We start from the raw sequence: 19020 nt of genomic DNA, 5'->3' as shown, positions 1-19020 counted from the left end.
AGATCATTAATTGATTAATCAGCACTCCTTAATTTCATAAGCAGAAAGAAGGGGTAGTTCATTATTCACACAAATATTTGGGTTAAAAGTTTTCTGCTGTCTCTAGTGAGAAAAGCATTGATAGTTGGGAATGATATTTTGGTCAGAAAAATGAGTAATCTCTTTAAAAATCAAAGAACCTTCTTTCAATTATGTGCATCATCTGTGTTATGCAAAAAGAACTTTAGTTACAGAATTGTTTTTTTTTTTTTTACTGAGGGAAGACATATTTTAGCATGATTTTTTTTTCCCCCAGAAATACTTACAAAACCACCACAGGGATTCATCTTTAAATAAGTGTCTCTTGCTTGGAGCAAATAAAACTTCCTATTTTTTCTTTTCCTTCTGTTTTCCAGCTGGCCTGTCCACCTGCCTACAGTCTGTATCCAAAAAGCAAAATTCAGAAACCCATAAGATCTTTATGTTTTAAATGGAACAAAACAGTGATAATGCTGTGTTCTTCATTTATTTCTAAAATGTTGACATAATATGAAAAAAAGCAAACTAAAGCACATAAATCCAAAGAAAAAAGTCCAAATTTGTATCCAGATTGATAGCACTAATTTAATCAATGGTCATTGTGTAAGAAAGAAAATTGTATAGTAAATTCCAAGATGCCTGTGTTGAAAATGGTTAATTATAATAGTATATGTTCTCATGAATAATTTCTTTTATTTTTTTTTTCTCATGAGGAACTCATAACTCTGAAAAACACTCAACTTTGCTCTCTTGTTATTTTTGACCCTATCCTCTGTTCCCTGCAGTACAGTAATAGAAACTAATAAGCACCCTGAAATTTGAAAATATTTTTGCCCGTTTATGTATGACTTCATATTCTGTGGAACAAGTCCTGAAAAACTTCATTTTCTCCTTGCATTTTGGTGTATGAACAATTCCAACCCTGGTCTGGGTCTGTAATCTCTTCGAGCCTCTCTTGCTTAAAAAGCTTTCATACTCCTATTTTTGTCAGTTCAGTAGTAAGGACACAAAAATAAGAGAGAAGTTTGCCATTTGTCACACTTGTGAAATTATTTAACCTCAAAACTTGGCATCCTCTGTCCTGACCAAGTAGGAAAGGCTCTGTGTGCTATTACAGCTCATTGTAAAATAAACCTGGAAGGAATAACTGAATGAACAGAGCCCTTTTAAAGGAGGCTGGTAATCACCATCTGTCTTTCTGCATCTATAGTTCTTGTCTTAGTTTCCATTCCTGGCTGGAATCTGTGCCAGTGCATTCCAGAACTGCAGGGTGGCAGAGGAAGGGTCTACCTACTGTAGATCTACCTGCTGTACATGTTCCTCAAAATATTTAAAATTGGAAATATTTCAACCCATCTATTAATTGCATGCTTTCTTTTGCATCTACCATCAAAGTAAGGTGCTTCTATTTATTACTTTTGTTGTTGTTATTATTATTATTACAAAGCATTTAAAGGAAAAAATTAATTTGGTCAAATTATATGTGAATATCTTGAGAAGATGAAAAGCCCCCATGAACGCCTTGTATCTATATAGCAGCTGTTTCTCCAAAAAGCAACAATTTTTTTAAAATAGAATTGGAGGAATAAAATCTGTTGGGGGAAATATTTAAGCATCTTTAATTGAATGTGTTCCAACACAGAACTCTGTAAAAAAATCTGTGTTCAGCTTGTATTTAGCTATTGAGAAGAAACTGTTTCTGTGTTTGATTTACTGCAAGTAGCTTGTATTAAAAGCTTTGAAACATAAGTGCCAGAAACTGTAACTTGTTTTTGTGAGGGTTATCTGTCAAAGAAATTTATATCTGTCTTTTAGAGGAGTTACCCGTGCATTAGAGCAGGGTGTGTGTATTACAATGTCTTAGCTCTGGGCAAATTTTCTTACCCTGTGGTGTAAGCAAGCAAAAAATATCACCCCAGCTATCTCCCAGGCTGGAAAGTAATCAAATAAGCTGACAGGCTTCTGCCAGAATCTAGTGGAGATTTGTATAGTGCTAGAAATAGATTGCAGAGGATCAAAGAAAAATATTGAGTAATTCTTAATCTTCTTTTACCAATAGCACACAAGCTTTATGGAAAATCCTCCTTCACTGCCTGGTTTCTTATTAAAACAGGCTAATTCAGGAGAGATGATGAGAATATTGCAGTGAGAGATTCTTGCCAGTTAAAAATTTGCCACTCAGCAGATCAGGATTTTACTAGAACTGTTTGGATTTTCCCACAGGGTCCACACACTTTTCCATATGTTGTGAATACAGCTTTTGTGAGCATTCTGAACAGTCCTGTTAAACTCTGCTTTACTAAGGATGCACTTAGCGCCCAGGAAACACCTTGAATACTGGGTTTCTTTGTAGTGACCCAACCAGGATCATTGCATTGTTCTCAGTCCTCCAGACTTCTCAGATTCCTTCTGACTTATCCTCTGGTAGCACTCTGAGTAACCCCAGCATGAGAGCCATCATTAGCTCATTTCTGTGAGAGCTCTGCTGTGGATACAGTTTAAATTGCTTCATTCATCCACTCACTGAGAGGAGCAGCACGCCCGAACCTGTGGCATGAGATAAGAATGCAGCATCAGGAAATTCCTCTGCAGCAACCTGTGGTGCTCTCCTCCTTTCAAAAGCACTGCCTTATTCCAGAGCTGTGTTTAGAGTTAGGCACACACTTGGGAGACTTTGGCTGCTCAGCATTCCGGATGTTTACTCTTTGTTTTGAAACCAAAATGAAAACTCCTGTGGGAGGCATTATGTTCCATTTTCTGTCTCCTGGGGAAGGTGATCTTGCCAGGGATCTGTTTTGGTTTGTTGTTGTTTGGTGTGTTTGCCGTGAAACAGTTGCATGGAAGAGATGTTTTGAATCCCACATCTTCCTTGCAGTAATTTTGCTTCTGAAGAAAGGAGGAAATTATTTTACCACTGACTAATTTGATGGATATCAGCCATCTAAGGTGGCTCTTGCCTAATGAGTTGGAAAGGGCTTTCCCACCTGGAGCAGTCTGACAGGACCTGTGACACACAACTTTTATCATGTCACGAGTTTCAGTACCACAATGTACACAGTATTCCATGTTTGGCACAGTCTTCTCTTGATTGATTAGTTTTAGACTTCATACAAGATTTTTTAAAATTAATTTCTAATCCAGCACTTCTCTCTTTTTTGAAGTGCAATCTGGTATTTACTCTTCTCCCACATGTCTAATCTCATTATTTACTACTTATTTGCTATTACCAGAAAAGTAATAATAAAAGAATAAAAATCTTTTTCTCACTGCTAGGCAACTTAAGCTTTGCTGAAGATGGATGAGTGCTCTGTCATCTGTGAAACAAAAAATTGCTTCCAGTTTCTTGGAGGGCAGGAACTTGATAAAAGATGGGCAATTGTTCTGAGAGTTGTAAGCTGTGAGAAATGGATTTGTAAAGAATTTTTAGAACTTGATAGAAAGCTTGTGCAGTTTTGAATATTTGTATGTAAATATTGAGATAAGGTATGTTGATTTATGAAGTAAATTATTTATGCTATTATTTACTAATAGCAGCATTGTGTGGCAAAAGCTAATAGGCTAAAAACATTTTATAAAGTATTATAACCAAAGAAATATGTTAGCTTCTGATAGAATGGCATTGAGTTTTACATCTCTTGTGTCTCGCTCTTCATCGAGACTGATAATGGAATAAAATCTTTTAAAACACCTCTCAGTTGCCCCATCTATAAAAACTAAGAAAACCAAAGTAAGCACTGTGTAAATATCTGCTCCCTGGTGAGCATGTGCACTGCAGTCGCTCTCACAGGAACAAGTGGCTGGGTTTAGCTGTCTAACGACTTCTTCTGAGCACACTTATAATTGTTTTGCTTAGAGATGCTGGCTTAGATACTGGATAGCAACTGATAAGAGGCCATGTTTGGGTGGTGTTTTCACCATCACCACCCAAAGGATTTTGCTGTCTCTATGATTCCTAGAGAAGCCTTTTCCTCTCCAAATGGAAGACTGCAAGTCAGTGGTCTGGGCAACCCAGCCTCAGGAAGGGCAGGTCTTTATCACCGTAGTTGTTGATAATGCTTTATTTTGGATTTTAGCAGATTGGAAAACAGGTTTCCTGCTTGTGTGCCTGGGTTGCCTTCCTGTGAGTGGAGCGTGAGCAGGCAGGAGGTGATGGAGCAGAAGTGACAAGTGGGGCAGGGGGGGCTGGGGGGCTCCAGGGTGCCCACGGTGGGCTGGGGGGAGCAGAAGGCAGCAGGTCTGGCCCCGGGGCAGCTGGGGCTGGGTCCAGCTCTGCCTGCCGGGAAATGCTGCTCAGGCTCCCCAGAGCTGGCAGCACGTGGTGGTGTCCTCATTTGCCACCTCCTTCACTTAACCAAACCCTTAAAATACTTCCCTGAAAATGTTCTGGGGGACTCCTGCTGCTGCTCCTTATGGCGCGGCTTGTGCACCTCCTGCACCTGATTCATTCAGCTGCCGCGCCGCGGGGGAAGGCTCAGCCTGGGGAAACTGGCACGGCGCAAAACCCAAAATGACACGCGAGGTGGCCTGGGCGCAGCCTGGAGAAGCACCTGTGACTAGTGCCTCCCAGTCACCTCCTCTGAAAAGAAAATAACCTTCATTTCTATTCATCCCACGCCAAGATGAAACACAGGAGTGCTCACAGCTTTCTGAGAAATCAGCAGGAAGTCCGATGAATGGCAAGTTCTGCTTGTTTTGTGGTTTTCTATCTAAAAGTGCACTCCATTTAATTGCAATTTGTTTAATTTAACAAAAAGTTAGAAACAGCTAAATAATACTGTAATACTACTAATAATAAATTAGAATATACTTCTAATTGATGATTTTGGTGCTGCTAGAATACATTTCAAGGGGGGTTGGAAAAACCCATGTAAGGAGTCTCTGACAATGTAAGCCACTTATGTGCATGCTTAAATTAGTCAATTTTCAATATTCTGAGCATGTTGAGTTGTGTTTCTTGCACTGTTTAGCCTTGTCTCACTTTTGTTAAAGCAAGAGATAGGTATTTTAGATATTGCAATAGTCAATCATTTAAATTTACAGCTTATGTGAACCTACCAGGAACTATTTTTGAATTATTAAGGAAATATTATATCAATTTAATATGTGCATTTTTATTGATAAATAAGTATATTATTCTGGTATGGTGTGTGTATGTATATAAGTAATAGCTGAAATATGTATAGTTTGCATGCATAAAAAGATATTCAGAAATAAATCTCTCATCAGAGCAGTGGAAATAAAAATGGGCACACAAATTAAAAAGGAAAGAGTTTTAAAAGTTTAATGGAATATTTCCCCCTGAAAGCAGAAATTATCCTCAGGCCTGAATATTTATAAATATTTAACTTGTGATAAAACTCACACTGACTGCGACCTGAACAGGAATGCAAACCCATGATAATAATAAAGAAGGAATAAATACAAGTGTAGTTGCTGGCTGTTTCCACATAGGACACCAAAGCTCTCAGTGCTGCTACAGTGACATCCAGTGACTGAGGCAGCCAGTCCTGGGCTCAGGCTGCTTTTGGAATGAGCCCTAAAGGACATGGATGGGAAGGGATGTTTGTTTGCTAAGATCTTTAGTGCAACACTGGGCTCATTAAGAGGATAATTGGAAATGTCGTGGGAGAATGAACAGGATGATAAAAAGGTAATCAAGAAAAATGATGTGTTGAATGAATCCATATCTGTTTCAGAAATAGGCATTTGCTGAGCCAAACAAGGAATATATTATTTTAAAACAAGTGCTTTGTCCAGTGAGGCAATTTGTTCCATGAGCCTACACACACCCTTTTTATTATTTAACAGAATTCAGTAGGTAATACTTCTACTCTATTTTGCTGCAGATATGATCTACCTCAGATCTAAATGCAGCTGTATGATGAAAAGTTCTTTTAATTTTTCAAATTAATGAAACAAAAAGACCAAAAAGAAAAAAGAAGCCTGCCTTTTGTAGGGAAGTTAATAAAATGCTCACTGTCCTTTTACATAAGACATCCCTTTCTCTGTTTTGGTTGAAGATATTGTGATGTTTAATGAAATTCACACTTCATAAAGCTGCTGGCTCTAAAAATGAGTGGCATTTGATTCTGACCTGACCCCCTACTTCCTGAGTTGAAATCTCCACGTTATTCCAAATGTCTCCTGATATCTGCTGTACTTTGATTCCTGTAATTAACAGAAGTAGCTTATCTCTGGGCTTTTAAAAGATGTAGTAATGGGAACTAATTTTTAGGATTTCCACTTCAAAGTATGCTCCAAGCTACTATCCATCTTTTACTTTTAAGAAATTGATCAGTTAAAAAAAAAGTATCTGAGTTATATAAGGTCACAAGCAAAAAGAAATGCACAGAAAAATTAATTAAAATAATTACAAGGGAAACAAGGCTCAGACGGAAACAAGAAATGTGAAAGTTTCTCACATCTATTTTTTATCAAGAGGCAGTAGTTTGATTGTGCTACAGGAAAAAAAGAGAAATTAAATCCTTAGGGTTGCATTGCTTCTCCCTGCTCATTCTAAACAATACTCAGATTATTAAATATGCTGGGTATTTAACCCCTGCTTCATCTGGTATCAACACAGATGATATTCTGGTGGTAAGCTAATACTGGGTTTCTGTAGGATACAAGAAGACAAAGTGTTCTGCCTAATAGAAGGAGAACCCTTTTTTTTAAGCCCTGGATTTGATGGAGGGAAAATTTTGAAAGCTCATCTTCTTTCAGGAAAAAAGAACAACAGTACCAGCTGACTGCAGAACCTCTGTACTTCTGCTGGTCAAAGCAGAAGTTGAATTTCAAGAGAACCAATTGCACAGCTGGGCTTAGGAATCAGAAAGGCAGATGCGGAATGTTTTCTTTGCTGCTGCTCAAACAGGCTGGGTAGCTCAGCTTGGGAAGATTTTCAACTAGTAAGAAGTTGATCTGATAATCACTTTCCTCTCATCCATCATTCAGTTCCTTTCCTCTTCTCACCCCTGAAGAAAAAAAGCACGTTAGGATAGTCCACTTACCCAACTTACCTTTGATACCCCTGTTAAAGATTTGACTTTCAAAGCACAAAAGCCCAATAAAAAAGCCCAGCAAAAATAAATTTGGATGTCAAGTGTTGAAGATTCTTCCTTTTAAAAATGTTTAAATATTTAGATGTCTAAAATATTTCTAAAGATGTTTAAATATTTCTAAAGATGTTTAAATACTACATTTCCATTAGTAATGGTATGTGTTACTTAGTTATCGCTAGTTTGGAGTGAGGACAGAAACAAAGCCTAAATTTTTGGAGTTGCCACAATGTGCTATCTCAATGTTCTGCTTTCAGGAAAAATAGTGACCTTTTATGTTCATTTCAGTTTCAGTTGTTAGAAAACCCTTGAGATAGCCATGTTTTTAAATAAGATCCGTGTGTTACAGGAAAGAAACAATAGGAGGGGAGAGAGGAGTGCATCAGAGAGACAGCTCTTCAAGTGACAGCTGCTGGATTCTGATCTTGCTTTCACTAAGGAAGGTCTTTCACTTCCATTCACATGTTTTTAGTCAGCATTGAAATATTTAATACTACAGAGACACTATAATGGAAGAAGTATGAACCAGTAATAGAGCTATTTGTAAAACTCCTACTGAAAGGAAATTAAACTATATTCCTCTCTTTCTCTATGTTCCCCTTTTAGAACCTAGCTAGGATTTTGTGTGGCTGTGGCGACAGTGACTACCACATCTTAGCTCTCCCTCTTAGGCTCACTGGGCTGAGCCAGCTGTGCTGGTGGTGAATCTCCTGCCAGATTGATAAGGATTCTTTATCCTTATGAGGATTCAGAAATGCCCGTGCTGTCCCGTCTCCTAGCACCAGTAAAAGCATTAAGTTATGACTCAGTTTGTTGGAGGCAGGAGGCAGACAGCTCTCAGCTCTGAGACCTAAGCAGTAGGAAAATCAAATGGCATCGCTAGAGGGCAACAAGACATCACAGACTCTGTTTAACTCTGTTAAAGCTCGGGCAATGTCACACCCTCACCGAGGAACAGCTGTTTGAGGAACAGTTTATGTAAGCCTTTGTGTTTTCTCGACTGTGTGACACAGTGAATCTTGCTTCAGAAACGATAAAGCTTAAAATATTAATTTTATTATGTCTGGACAAACAGAATTTATAATACAAGTCTGTATTGCTTTTTCTCTGTTCTGGTACAGTAAAACAATTACAAGATTGGATATTGGTTCATCATTTTAATTTCTGAACAGCATATACATAGGTCTATGGTGAATTATGACATATTGTCCTAAAAACTCATCCACTATATATGAATGAAAATGTACAGGTTAGGAAAATTTGAATTTGTAATTAACTGTCTTTCCCTTCATCCCTCTCAGTCAGCATGAGCACCAATCCAAACTGGTAACAGACATTGCAGGGGACAGTGACCCTGTCCCACTCCTCTGCAGATTTTAGGGTAGTTATTAGCTTTTACCTTCCATTTCCTGCTGTCCTGCTGGCACTAACAGTGTTGTCAGTGTAAAACCAGCTTGCTGCTCTGTGGTGGAAATGTAGGCTGTGTAATGCAGGGATATGGTGGAGAACCTGGCCTGAGGCCACTGCTGTGTTTCAAGGAAGAGTCAGGTATTTCTAACCCTTGTGTTGGAAGCATTTTGCAAATGCCAAGACTTTCACCATTGGTATTGTTATCCTTGCCGACCTGGTGCAGGCCAGCAGTCGAGGCAGAGCTCCATGCTAGGGGTTTCCTGGCATTGCACATTGCCTCCTGTTCTGGCTCTTGGAAAAAGTGAGGCTGCCACCACAAGCAGCTTCATTGTGAGAGCTCCCAGCTGACAATGTGGAGTAAAGGGAATTTTCTGTGGTCAGAGGGTAGCTGGCAGTGTGCCTTTTTAAGCAGTGTTTGTTTGTTCATCAGGTTTGTAATGATGCTGACCTCTTACACAGACCTTGCTTTTCTAATTCCCTCATCTCCCAACTTGTTGGGAATAATTCTATGCACTTTCAGAAGACTAATTTCTAATCACTTCAGCTTTGAACTCTTCAGAGCCAAGTACTGAGTAGTGCAAGTATATAGAAACAATATTTTTCATGGCACCTCTGCTTTAGTTTACTCTAGCTGCACTATTGAATGTATCTGCTAATTGGTACCTCCTCAGGTAGGGACGTTTTCCACTGTGACAGACAAGAGTTATCAGCAGGCTCCAGGGATTAGTGTGATTGTCTAGGCCAGGTCAGAGCTGAATGGAATTCTCTGGTCACACTAAAGGTTCAAATCAGTTTTGTTTTCATCTTCAATGTCTGATTCCAGTTTCAACTGAAGCTTTTTATGTTGTAGTTATAATACAAACTAAATTAGGAGGACAACTAAAATAATGCCTGGCAGCTAAAATAGGAGGACTGCATGTGGGAGCTGGAGAGACATCGAGAGAATAGAAAGCAAAACTGCTTATCTGAAAATGAAATAGTTTTCTTGGAATTTTTCTTTTGAGTATTCATCCCTTGAGCACATGGTGGCATTTTTACTCTCATCCCATTTTATTATTTACCAAAGACATTTTTAGTCTAACCTTTAATCAAAATAAGGGTTTCATTCTCTTATATGTTATTTAAAGTACTTTTCTTTATATGTTTTCCTCCCCTTATTTGAAAATAAGATATCAAATGTGTTTTAAATGGTAGCTTTTCCCTTTTATTTTTTCATGTCTGTGTGGACTACATCTTTCAGAATTCCTTTGAGTTACTTGAGTAAGGTCTTGTGAGAAAAAGGCTGATGTTAACTCATTGACACAAACTATGAAAATTTGTTTTTGTGTGTGTTCACAAAAAAAAAACCTCATAAAAACTGCAACAAAAATATCCACTTGAATTTATGGCCAGGCCCAGTCCTTAGATTCAAAATAAATTTGCATGAACTTGTAATTTCAGACCATTCAGCATCCAGTACAACTAAAACCAAAGCAACTTTGTCAATTTCTTGTAGAGTGGAGCAGGTTTGAAGCTATCCACACAGATTCTTGTTCATCCATCTAGGCGCATTATCAAAGTGGAGACGTATGTACACTTTCTGAAATCTATTGAGTTTCTGTTTTGTTTTGTTTCTGTTGTAAATGTACAGACATTTCTTTAAGTCATGGTGTAATTTTAGTGCATCTGCTTTGGACTGTCTTTGTTGTGACCCTCGATTAGATTTATGGATAGCACTGATAGACACTAATTCTTACCACAATGATTTTCATTTGCTGTGCTGTGACACAAATGACAGAGTGTCCATTTCCTTTTCACTGACCTCTGCAGCTGGCTTGCCTCTTGCTTTATCTGAGCTGGTAATTAGTAACTGCAGAGTAGAACCTGGCCCCAGCATTTGAACTGTCCCTTTGCTTTGGGAGTGTTTCTAGTCCATTACAGGAGGGTTAATCCATCTGGTTATTGACCCAGTTAATAGTAAGTAGACTCAGCTGACTACTGGCTTTACTCTGAAAAGTATTACAGACATTTTTACAGTCAGGAACAACAGCCAGGAGATCCAAGGAGCTGCCAGGAGCCCTTCTGTTTGTGTCAGAGATAGTTAATCCATTAACTGGCCAGGACAAACTGCCAGTCTCGTTCAGGATGGTGATGAACAGCTGAACATAACCTTCAATGAAAGTGATTTAACTGCCTGTTTGTCTTTGCCCAGAAATAATTACAATGAGTTACAGCTACTGACTGTGTAGGTTATTGTGCTTCAGCTGCTATTTCTGTCTCTCTTACTGGGAAATTCCCATCCTGTGTGTCCAAGACTGAGATTCTGGCCGTGTGTCTCTGCGCACACGAGTTACGAGGTCTCTGGGGTCTCCCCATCCCTATCATCAGCCATGGTACTCTAATGACCCTAAAACTCGAGTTTTGGCACGTACTGGTGTGATGTTTAAATAGATGGGATGTTGTAGCTGCCGGCAGAATAACTTTTGTGAGCAGCTCCAGACAGCCGGCTGAGCAGCGTGGCTTTGTTTGAAAAGAACAAAACCCAGCATCACACCGCATCCCTTAAACTCGCAGGGAATAACAGAGCATCCTCGCGGGCCATGCCAGAGCCTGCCTGCCAGGGACAGCGACTGAACCATCCCACAGCCCCTCACTCTGTCAAGGCGCATCTCGCTCCAGCCCGTGGTGCTTGGCAGCAGCTCTCCCAGCCCCGGGCAGAGGGAGCATTCCCGCCGCTCCTCCCCGGGGATCGCTGCCTGCTGCCGGAGCCAGCCCGTGCCAGGGCTGCGGTTCCACACCGAGCTGCGGCAGCCGAGCAATCCATCCCCGGCAGGCAGGGACCAGCTCGCAGCCCTCCCTGTGCAGCTCCACACCACACCCCTCCAACGCGGATCGCTAGGGGAGGATCGCACCCAGCTCTGATTCAGGAATTCCCTCTTTCTTCAAGAGCTGTTGCTAGGAGTTGGGTGAGTACTTTGCAACAGACTTTCGGTTTTAACGCGGTAATTCTTTTCCCTTTAGCTGCCGAAAGCAGTCTCGGCTGGTGGCTTTTCGTTACAGGCAGTAGTCAGATGTTTAGATTCAAAGTCCAGCAGAGTGCTGCAAAAAGGGAGAGACTTTTCCTCTCCAGATTTTAAACAGCAGAACAACGAACGATTGCACGATTAATACAACTACCGTTTGATTGCCATAATCTCAGTCTCAGGTACTTTAAGCTCTAAATCAGTTCTTGGAAAGGAAGCTGTCTTAAAGCTGAATAAGTTAATTCTGACCAATAGCTTGAGTTTGAAGAAAAGCTCTTGCTTTTTTACAGTGGATGCAAGAGAGGCTCGATCCAGAGTAGTCTGCCAGGCTGCTTCAAATCAGCCTGAGGCAACTAACTTCTGAAGCAATTCGTGTTTTGAGAAGTACAGGAAGATTTTACCACAATCAAATAAAGCTGTTAAGACAGAAGCCAATTTCACTCACTGTATATTTGAAATGTACCAGAAACTAGTGAATGAGGTGTCCAGTTGTTTCAGTATAACAAACACATTCTGCGCTCCAAAAAACCAGAATGTTTTTGGTGACTTCTGTAATATTTTACTTAGAACAATTGATGTAAACTTCATTTTTAGTAACTTTGTAAAACAAAGTGATTCTAGCCTGTACTTTGAAATATTGCTAGAATTGGCTAATATGTTTTAAAAAATGCAATTTTAATGAAGAAAAAGCCATAACAATGGGAAATGAGAGGCAGGGAGAAAAACAGCAATTTGTTTTGGGGGAGGAGTGTGTGTATGGTCAGTCTGAGTCAGTGCTCCAGGAATTAGCCATGAAAGTGTCATGGGAAACATGTAAAGATATGAACCTTCCTTCCTGAGTGTCTTATGGGCAGACACAGGAAATGCAGCTGTCAGTGCAGATAGGGACAGCAAGGGCGTGCTGGAGGAATTGCCAGGCACCTACTTGGGCAAAGCTGTCAGCCTTTGCCCTTTGGAACCTTCTGCCCATGATTTAATTTCACTAGGAGACATTTATTACTGTCTGTGAGGGCAGCAAGTATCTGTATCCACCACAGATTCCTCTGAATTATTCTTCAAGCTGAATTTCAGAATTATGATCAAGTTTACTTTGGAGGTAGTGCACACAGAACAGTGCTGAGGAGGTAAAGGTGATTAAAGTACATCCTGCTCTGGCCTTTTCCCCTGTCAGATAATGCCCCAAGTGAAATGGTTCATTAAAAAACAGCCATGGGGCCAATTGCTCGATGAATCCATTTATTTGAAAATTTTATGACTTTTATGCCAGAGAGTCACAGAGTGCCCTTTAAATTGCCTTTCAGTAATCTGTGTGTTTGTCCTCCCATTGTACATTACCAAGTTTGTAATTTTTGGGTTTTAAAGCATTTCAGCTCTCTGGCGTAGCTATGTGACATTTAAGGAGCATTAACTTTTTAGTGCAGTGCCCACTAATATTGCTCATGAAAACTTAATTGCTATTCAGTTAGTAATATTCTAAATGCTGAATTAGAGTTTTATGTTTCTGACTAAGGACAGATAGAAATTTAATGACATTGAGTTTGTCTATCCCTAATCTCATTGGAGAGTAACTTTGAAAGCCCAGTAGTAAAACTTTGACTCTTTGGTGTGTATTTTAGATCTAAAGGGAAGTGAGGGACAGCATTTAAAAAGGAGGCAGTTTTCTAGGAAGAGGAAATGTCAATAAATAGAAGGAAAAGTGATCTTAGAAACAAAGCAAGGGTGTAAAAGAAGGAGCATCCTAGCAGACTCAGAACGTGTCCAGATCCACAGTTAGAGAAGGAGAATTCCTCAGCTCCAGTTCTGCCTGCAAGGACTGTTTGTTTCTCAAATAACTCTTCCAAGTGCATAAACAGTAGACACTGGTACCCAAGTGTTCACCTGCATGGGGACACTGATATTCTTTATGCAATTCTGATTCTGTGCATCTTGGATCACTTTTAGGGCACAGAACATAGACTTTTCCCACTGATATATCAGTGGGATTAGGATTGTTTGTGAAAAAAACCCAATCTCCTCTGGGGAAAAAACATACCGTTACACAATCTTTCACATTCTGGAAAGTTGCTTTAATATCTACATTTACTTTAAAAAGGTGATTCTGGCAGTAATTTTAGCTTGCATTGTAAAATAAGGTGGTATCTGCTTTAAGGGCTTTTTTACTTTCATGATTTTGTTATCATTCAGTTCATTCTGAGAATGTCTGCCAGAAGGACTCAGAGCATTTGCATAGGAAAAAGAAAATAAATTTAAAATTAAAAAAAACGAATATTAGTAGAACTTAGTAGCATTGAGTTTTACATGACTGTTATATCTCAACTGTTGAGCAAAGTGTTTAAAATCTGTCAAATTCCATTAGTTATTGGTGTTGTTTGTTTGGGCTGCATTCTGAACAGACATTTTCTCTCTAGAGAATCAGGAGAGGCTGATGGGCTCTTACCTATCTGCAGTTGTTCTTCACACTGAAACCAGAGAAAACTGTCTTTAAGAACAGGGACAAATTACTCACTTCTCTGTTTGTCTTATGAAACCAGTTTAACTTAACAATGGGGACATAGTACCCCTGGGGACAGAATGAAGCAAAACCATATGGAGAATTGTATAATTCCTTTCCCCTCATAGTTACTTCACAGCCAAATAGATTTATTTTAATCCTTTTCATTTTCTCTCACAACTCTGTTCAGTTTCTTAATTACTTCCTGTGCTGTTAATACAGATATTTATTTCCCATCCCTAGTATTGCTGCCACCTTCCCTGATGAATAACTGAATGAAGCTCTGAATCAGGTAATTAGAGTTACAGTTTAGTAAGAAATTAAAACTAGGCTTGCTGTAGGGTATGAGTTGTATCACAAGAAAGGTTCAATTTTCTTTCAGAAAATTGAACCTTCCTTCAGAAAACAAAGCATTCCAAGAGAACTAATTTTAATGTAGCTACATTGAAAAGAGTAGTTTCAGCAAGTTAGAAATACAGATTTTATGTAAAGGAAGTGCTCAATTGGTGTTGTTTTTATGAACTTCAAGAAAATATTGGCATTTGCTTTGTGTCCAGAGGAGCTGGCACTGTGGGAGATGAAGGGAATACAATCCTTTTTTTCTATGGCATTGTTATTTCATGTTGGTTTAAAGTGGCTGTAGGATGATAATCTGAGGCAGTCTGAGTCGTGGGTGATTCCCACTGAAGGCAGTTTCAGCATTTCTAACCTTTGTGACCATCACAAATCCACTGCAGGAAAAGTGGCTGTGGTGACTCCAGCTGGGAAGCCAGACCAGGTGAGCTCAATTTGCCTGACAGATCAGGGAAATTTGTGTTTTGAACCTCTGTATGTGTGAAAATGTGATGGTGAGGTTACAAAAAGTGAATGGGTATGACCAAAACCAGTCTTAAGAGGCATCACTGGGGCAGCAGTTTCCTCCTGTGCCTGCCTGTGGTATTTTCAGCACCTGAGCGTGTGCAAATGGGAAATTACACACCACTGGATTACCTATGTATAATATAGTGCTGAAATTACTCTCCCCACTAGAAAAGCAGGTTGTGCTAAGTTAATTGAAGTCTAAATTCACTTCTGTTTATCCATAAGGACAGCTGAGGCTTGAACACATGGGCTGGACTTTTCCAGTCCAAACTGCTAGGAAAAAAAACTTCATAGCACTTAGGTGTAATTAATATTGCCGCTTGTTTGTTTTGCTAGTGGATCCTGTGCTCTGGAGTGGTTTTATTAGGATACTGAAAGCATTCCCTGTTTGAAAATAAGATGGCCAATATTTTTGCTACCAACGGGTAGTTTATGTCTGAGCAGTTCAGGCCTGAGTGTAGAGGGGTTTTTTTATTTATTAAGATTTATGAAATTATGTAAACAAGTTGTTCACGTTATTCCACATGTAAAAATATTTTGATAGGAGCAAAGGATTTCTTTTCTCTGTTGAAAGCTATATCAACATGAAAATGAGATAGTTATGTGATTTGCTGCAGACAGACCCAGTGGTCCTGTGAAAAGTGCAGTTATTTTAATAAATCAGCTTTGACTCTTGCATCAGGTGCTTGGTGAGGGAGTTAGGAAAATTGTTTGGAGCCTTCTGCAGCCATGGCTTTCTGTCACTACAGCTCTAGCTGATTATATGCAGTTCCCTGCTCTTGGGTCATGGGTACCATGGATGGGACACCTGACTGGGCCAGGCAAGAAGGAGAACTCAGGGGAGGAGGAGTTTAGGGTCTGCAGCTGTGTCACACCAGAAGGTGAGTGGAGACAGGATGGTAGAGGTACTTAGTGCCAGATGTGAACAGACCAGCAGAAGGGAAAAATAGGCCCTGGATCTAAGCTGGGAAAATGGAAAACGGTTTTAAAGCAAGAGTGAAAGAAGCTAACAAGGAAAATGAAAAAGCAAGACGTCCACAGGCATATAAGAAGGAAGGGACTTCTTGTGCTGGGTTTATTAATTAACTTATTTTTTTATATTTCCATTTTAAAATATGACAAGCTTTTTACTTTCAATTATTTTATCACCTGTTCTTGAAAAGCAGCATTTATGACCTTCATAAAAGCAGAAAGAAGGTGGGAATTTAAATCTGAATTAGTGACATCAGGTTATACATCTTTTTAGCATAAAAGCTAATAAAAACATTAGTTTCTTCCAAATTTTCTTCATAGTTCCCAGTTTGCACTTCACTTTCCAGGTCTCACTAGGTAATTTCAGAGACTGGAATAGTGCAGCAGCAAAGCATTTAAGCTAAATGGTGAAAGGTAGGTAACCAACCAAAATTCTCTTTCCTGATAAGAAGGAATTTGAAGTTCTTGGAGGAAGCAGATGGAGTTCCTTGTCCCAGGACTGACACAGGCTGAAAGCTGCCACAGCAGGGCACAGAAAAAAGGAAATAATTTGAGATGGGAGTGGGATTTAAATAGGTTTGCTTTCAGTCAGTAACGTTTGCATGCTCATGATTCACAGTGCACTGCCTGAATTTATAAAGCTGCTGTGCCAGCACAAGGCTCTGGTGGCAGTCAGTTAAATTGACAGCTCATCACTGACTCAGGTACCACCACCAGAACAGAGGTGGTGGAATTCCTGCTCACCCCACTCTTCATATTTACAGCTGAGGGAATGAGAAAACAGCTCCAGACCAGCACATGTAATAAAATAATAGTAAAGGGAACGCTGACTCTGCCAGCTGGGAGACAATGCTGCAGATAAGACCAATGAAACCTGTGTCACATGAGTCCTAGGAGGCCGTGCAAGATATCACAGGGCACAGACAATGCAGTGAACTGAAAAGGTCTGCTTTTATATCAGAAGTGCTATAATCCTGTCTAGTTAGGCCTTTTAATCCTTCATTTTAGGCTGTGCTAAAATGGACCTCTGGCCATGCACATCCTACCTTCTGCTATTAATTCCTCTACTTAATTACATCCTCTGCCTTTTTGTGTGTGTGTGTGTTTCTGTTTCCTGGGCTGTCAGTGTGAATGAGTCACTTTTACCATCATTGCAATGTCACTTTAGGCCTTTTTCTAAGGATTTTTTTTTTGGCTACTATGGGAAATGCTAGTTTTATTTTTCTTTTTCCAGTTAGTGTGTTAGAGATAAATGCCACTCTGGGAAAAAAAAAAAAAGCTTGTGACTAAACATTCAGGGAACTACAGAAATTGGTGTTGAAGAGACTGCTTGGTTAAAAAAAAAAATGTCCTGTCTCCAAAGGCTGCAATGGACAAGATGCTGGGTTTTATACTTTTCTGGTTTTGGTAATAAACATCTTGAGATCTTCCTTCTATTTTTGTTTTGGGTGTCAGGTGGAAAAGTCTTGGCTATAAGGCCAGGTAGTGAGGATCTGTTATTGGGAGCTTCCTTGATTGTGGTCTGCCTTGGCTACCTGTGTTTCAGCCTGAGGGAAGCTAATGGCACTAAATGAAAGCATTTAATTAAATGAGTAAATAAATCAGTGCCAATTATTATCCACAGACCTTTGATCTCCTTTGTCAAGTAAAATTCTTGTTGTCTGTTATAAAATGTCTCATTAAAAGGGGAGGGAGTTTGGGAGCAGTAGAATGCCAGTTCCTTAGGAATTGTCTGTATGAAATATACACTAATGACATGATGATGTAGAATATTAATGCTGGACTGATACCTGGCTGTCCTAAGCTGGAATCCTTCTGGAGGAAAAGGCTTTATTTACTCTCAGAAGTTTTCAGAATGTGGCTGAAATAATCAGAGAGTTAAACATGACCTCTTTAAAATGGAAACATTTCCTATTTTTCTCATGACACACAGTTTTTCACCATTGTGTGCATTTGACATTTTACTGAGCCAAATATCATAGTTTAAGTATTTTGAATTTTTCACTCCATACAAATACAACAACAACAACAACAAAAAAAAAAAAAATCAGAGTGCTTTAAAAAAAAAAAATTACACCAGTATCATAAGAGGCTTACAGCTTCAAAGTTCTGTTACTGGGCAGCTGAACATCCAGTCAGAAAACCTGGACTTTTTCTAGAGGGTTTGGGTTTTAATTGAAAATCCAGTGCCAAGTACGCTTTGATCTGGGATTTCATCCTTCCTTCAGGAATAATAAGAAATAATTAGACTACGGAAGGATTTAAGCATTTTATGACCAAAACCTTCGCCCCACTCATCCCACCTCCACCCAAAGCTGACCCAATGTTCTGGGACTGTGTGACCTCCTGGGAAGGGCAGCAGGAAGATGAAGGAGGCTGTGTTTGCTCAGGAGGCCTTGCAGCAAGGCAGATAGGCTGCTGCACAGCCTGCATTGTTCCTGTTGGGAACTGGCCCAAGCATGGGGATGCCCAGTTTTGACACACTTTGACCCTTCCTTTTAAGGGAAATGTAGGAGTTGAGTGGAAGAATAGAAATGCTGTATCCTGGGAAGGGTTTTGTTCTCTGTACAAATGCAGTAATTTGTCCTCATAAACATACAGTGACAGTGCTGTATGGTAGCTCACGATACACACAATTCTATTTCCAAATGGAAAAGAAAATAGGAACTGATTAAGGATTTCCACTTCTGCCTGATAGCCTCTCTTCTGCTTGGGGAAAAGCTTTTGAGAATATGGGATAACTCGCTAAAAACCGATTGCTACATTTTGCAATCTAAATCTATAATCTGCGGATTCCTGGAAGAAGGAACCAAAGCTTCAGCTTAAGTGATAAAAACCCAAATTCAAATAGAGTTTTGCTGAACTAGTGAGAGTTTTGATGGTATGTTTGGAAAAACTCAAACATGGAAAATGAGGGCTCAGGGACAAACATGGGATCAATCCATGTGGATAATTAGCAACTTCCTTTATGAAGAGCCACAAGTGAGCCAATGATTACTTCTAAGGAAAACAATTTGCTAGAAATTTCTCTTTCCCATGTAATTCAAAAACTATAAATGTGTTTTGTAATTTTTTATTCCAGTGACTTCACTGGAACCAGGCAGTTTGAAAGTTATTGCTTTATATCTAAGTATCCAATCTGAATATTTGGTGGTATTTTTGCTTTAAGTGAGCCTAGACAATGTCAAATGATCACCAAAATTTTTAT

At 39.5% G+C, this 19020-nt stretch overlaps 1 protein-coding gene across 4 annotated transcripts in view; it reads left to right on the top strand.

Moving 5' to 3' along the window:
• Window positions 1–19020, top strand: part of TFPI (tissue factor pathway inhibitor) — a 57725-nt gene that overhangs the window by 11965 nt on the left and 26740 nt on the right. For 3 of the 4 annotated variants that reach the window (XM_058809683.1, XM_058809680.1, XM_058809684.1), the window contains exon 1: window positions 11341–11431. The exons of the other annotated variant lie outside the window; for it this stretch is intronic. The gene's annotated coding sequence lies outside the window, so the exon portion shown is untranslated. Of the gene's footprint in view, window positions 1–11340; window positions 11432–19020 lie in introns of those variants that run through there. 4 annotated transcript variants of the gene reach the window in all.

This window comes from Ammospiza caudacuta, chromosome 8 (assembly GCF_027887145.1).
Source record: "Ammospiza caudacuta isolate bAmmCau1 chromosome 8, bAmmCau1.pri, whole genome shotgun sequence".
Taxonomy (NCBI): Eukaryota; Metazoa; Chordata; class Aves; order Passeriformes; family Passerellidae; genus Ammospiza; species Ammospiza caudacuta.
This window is presented reverse-complemented; position numbering and strand designations above follow the sequence as displayed.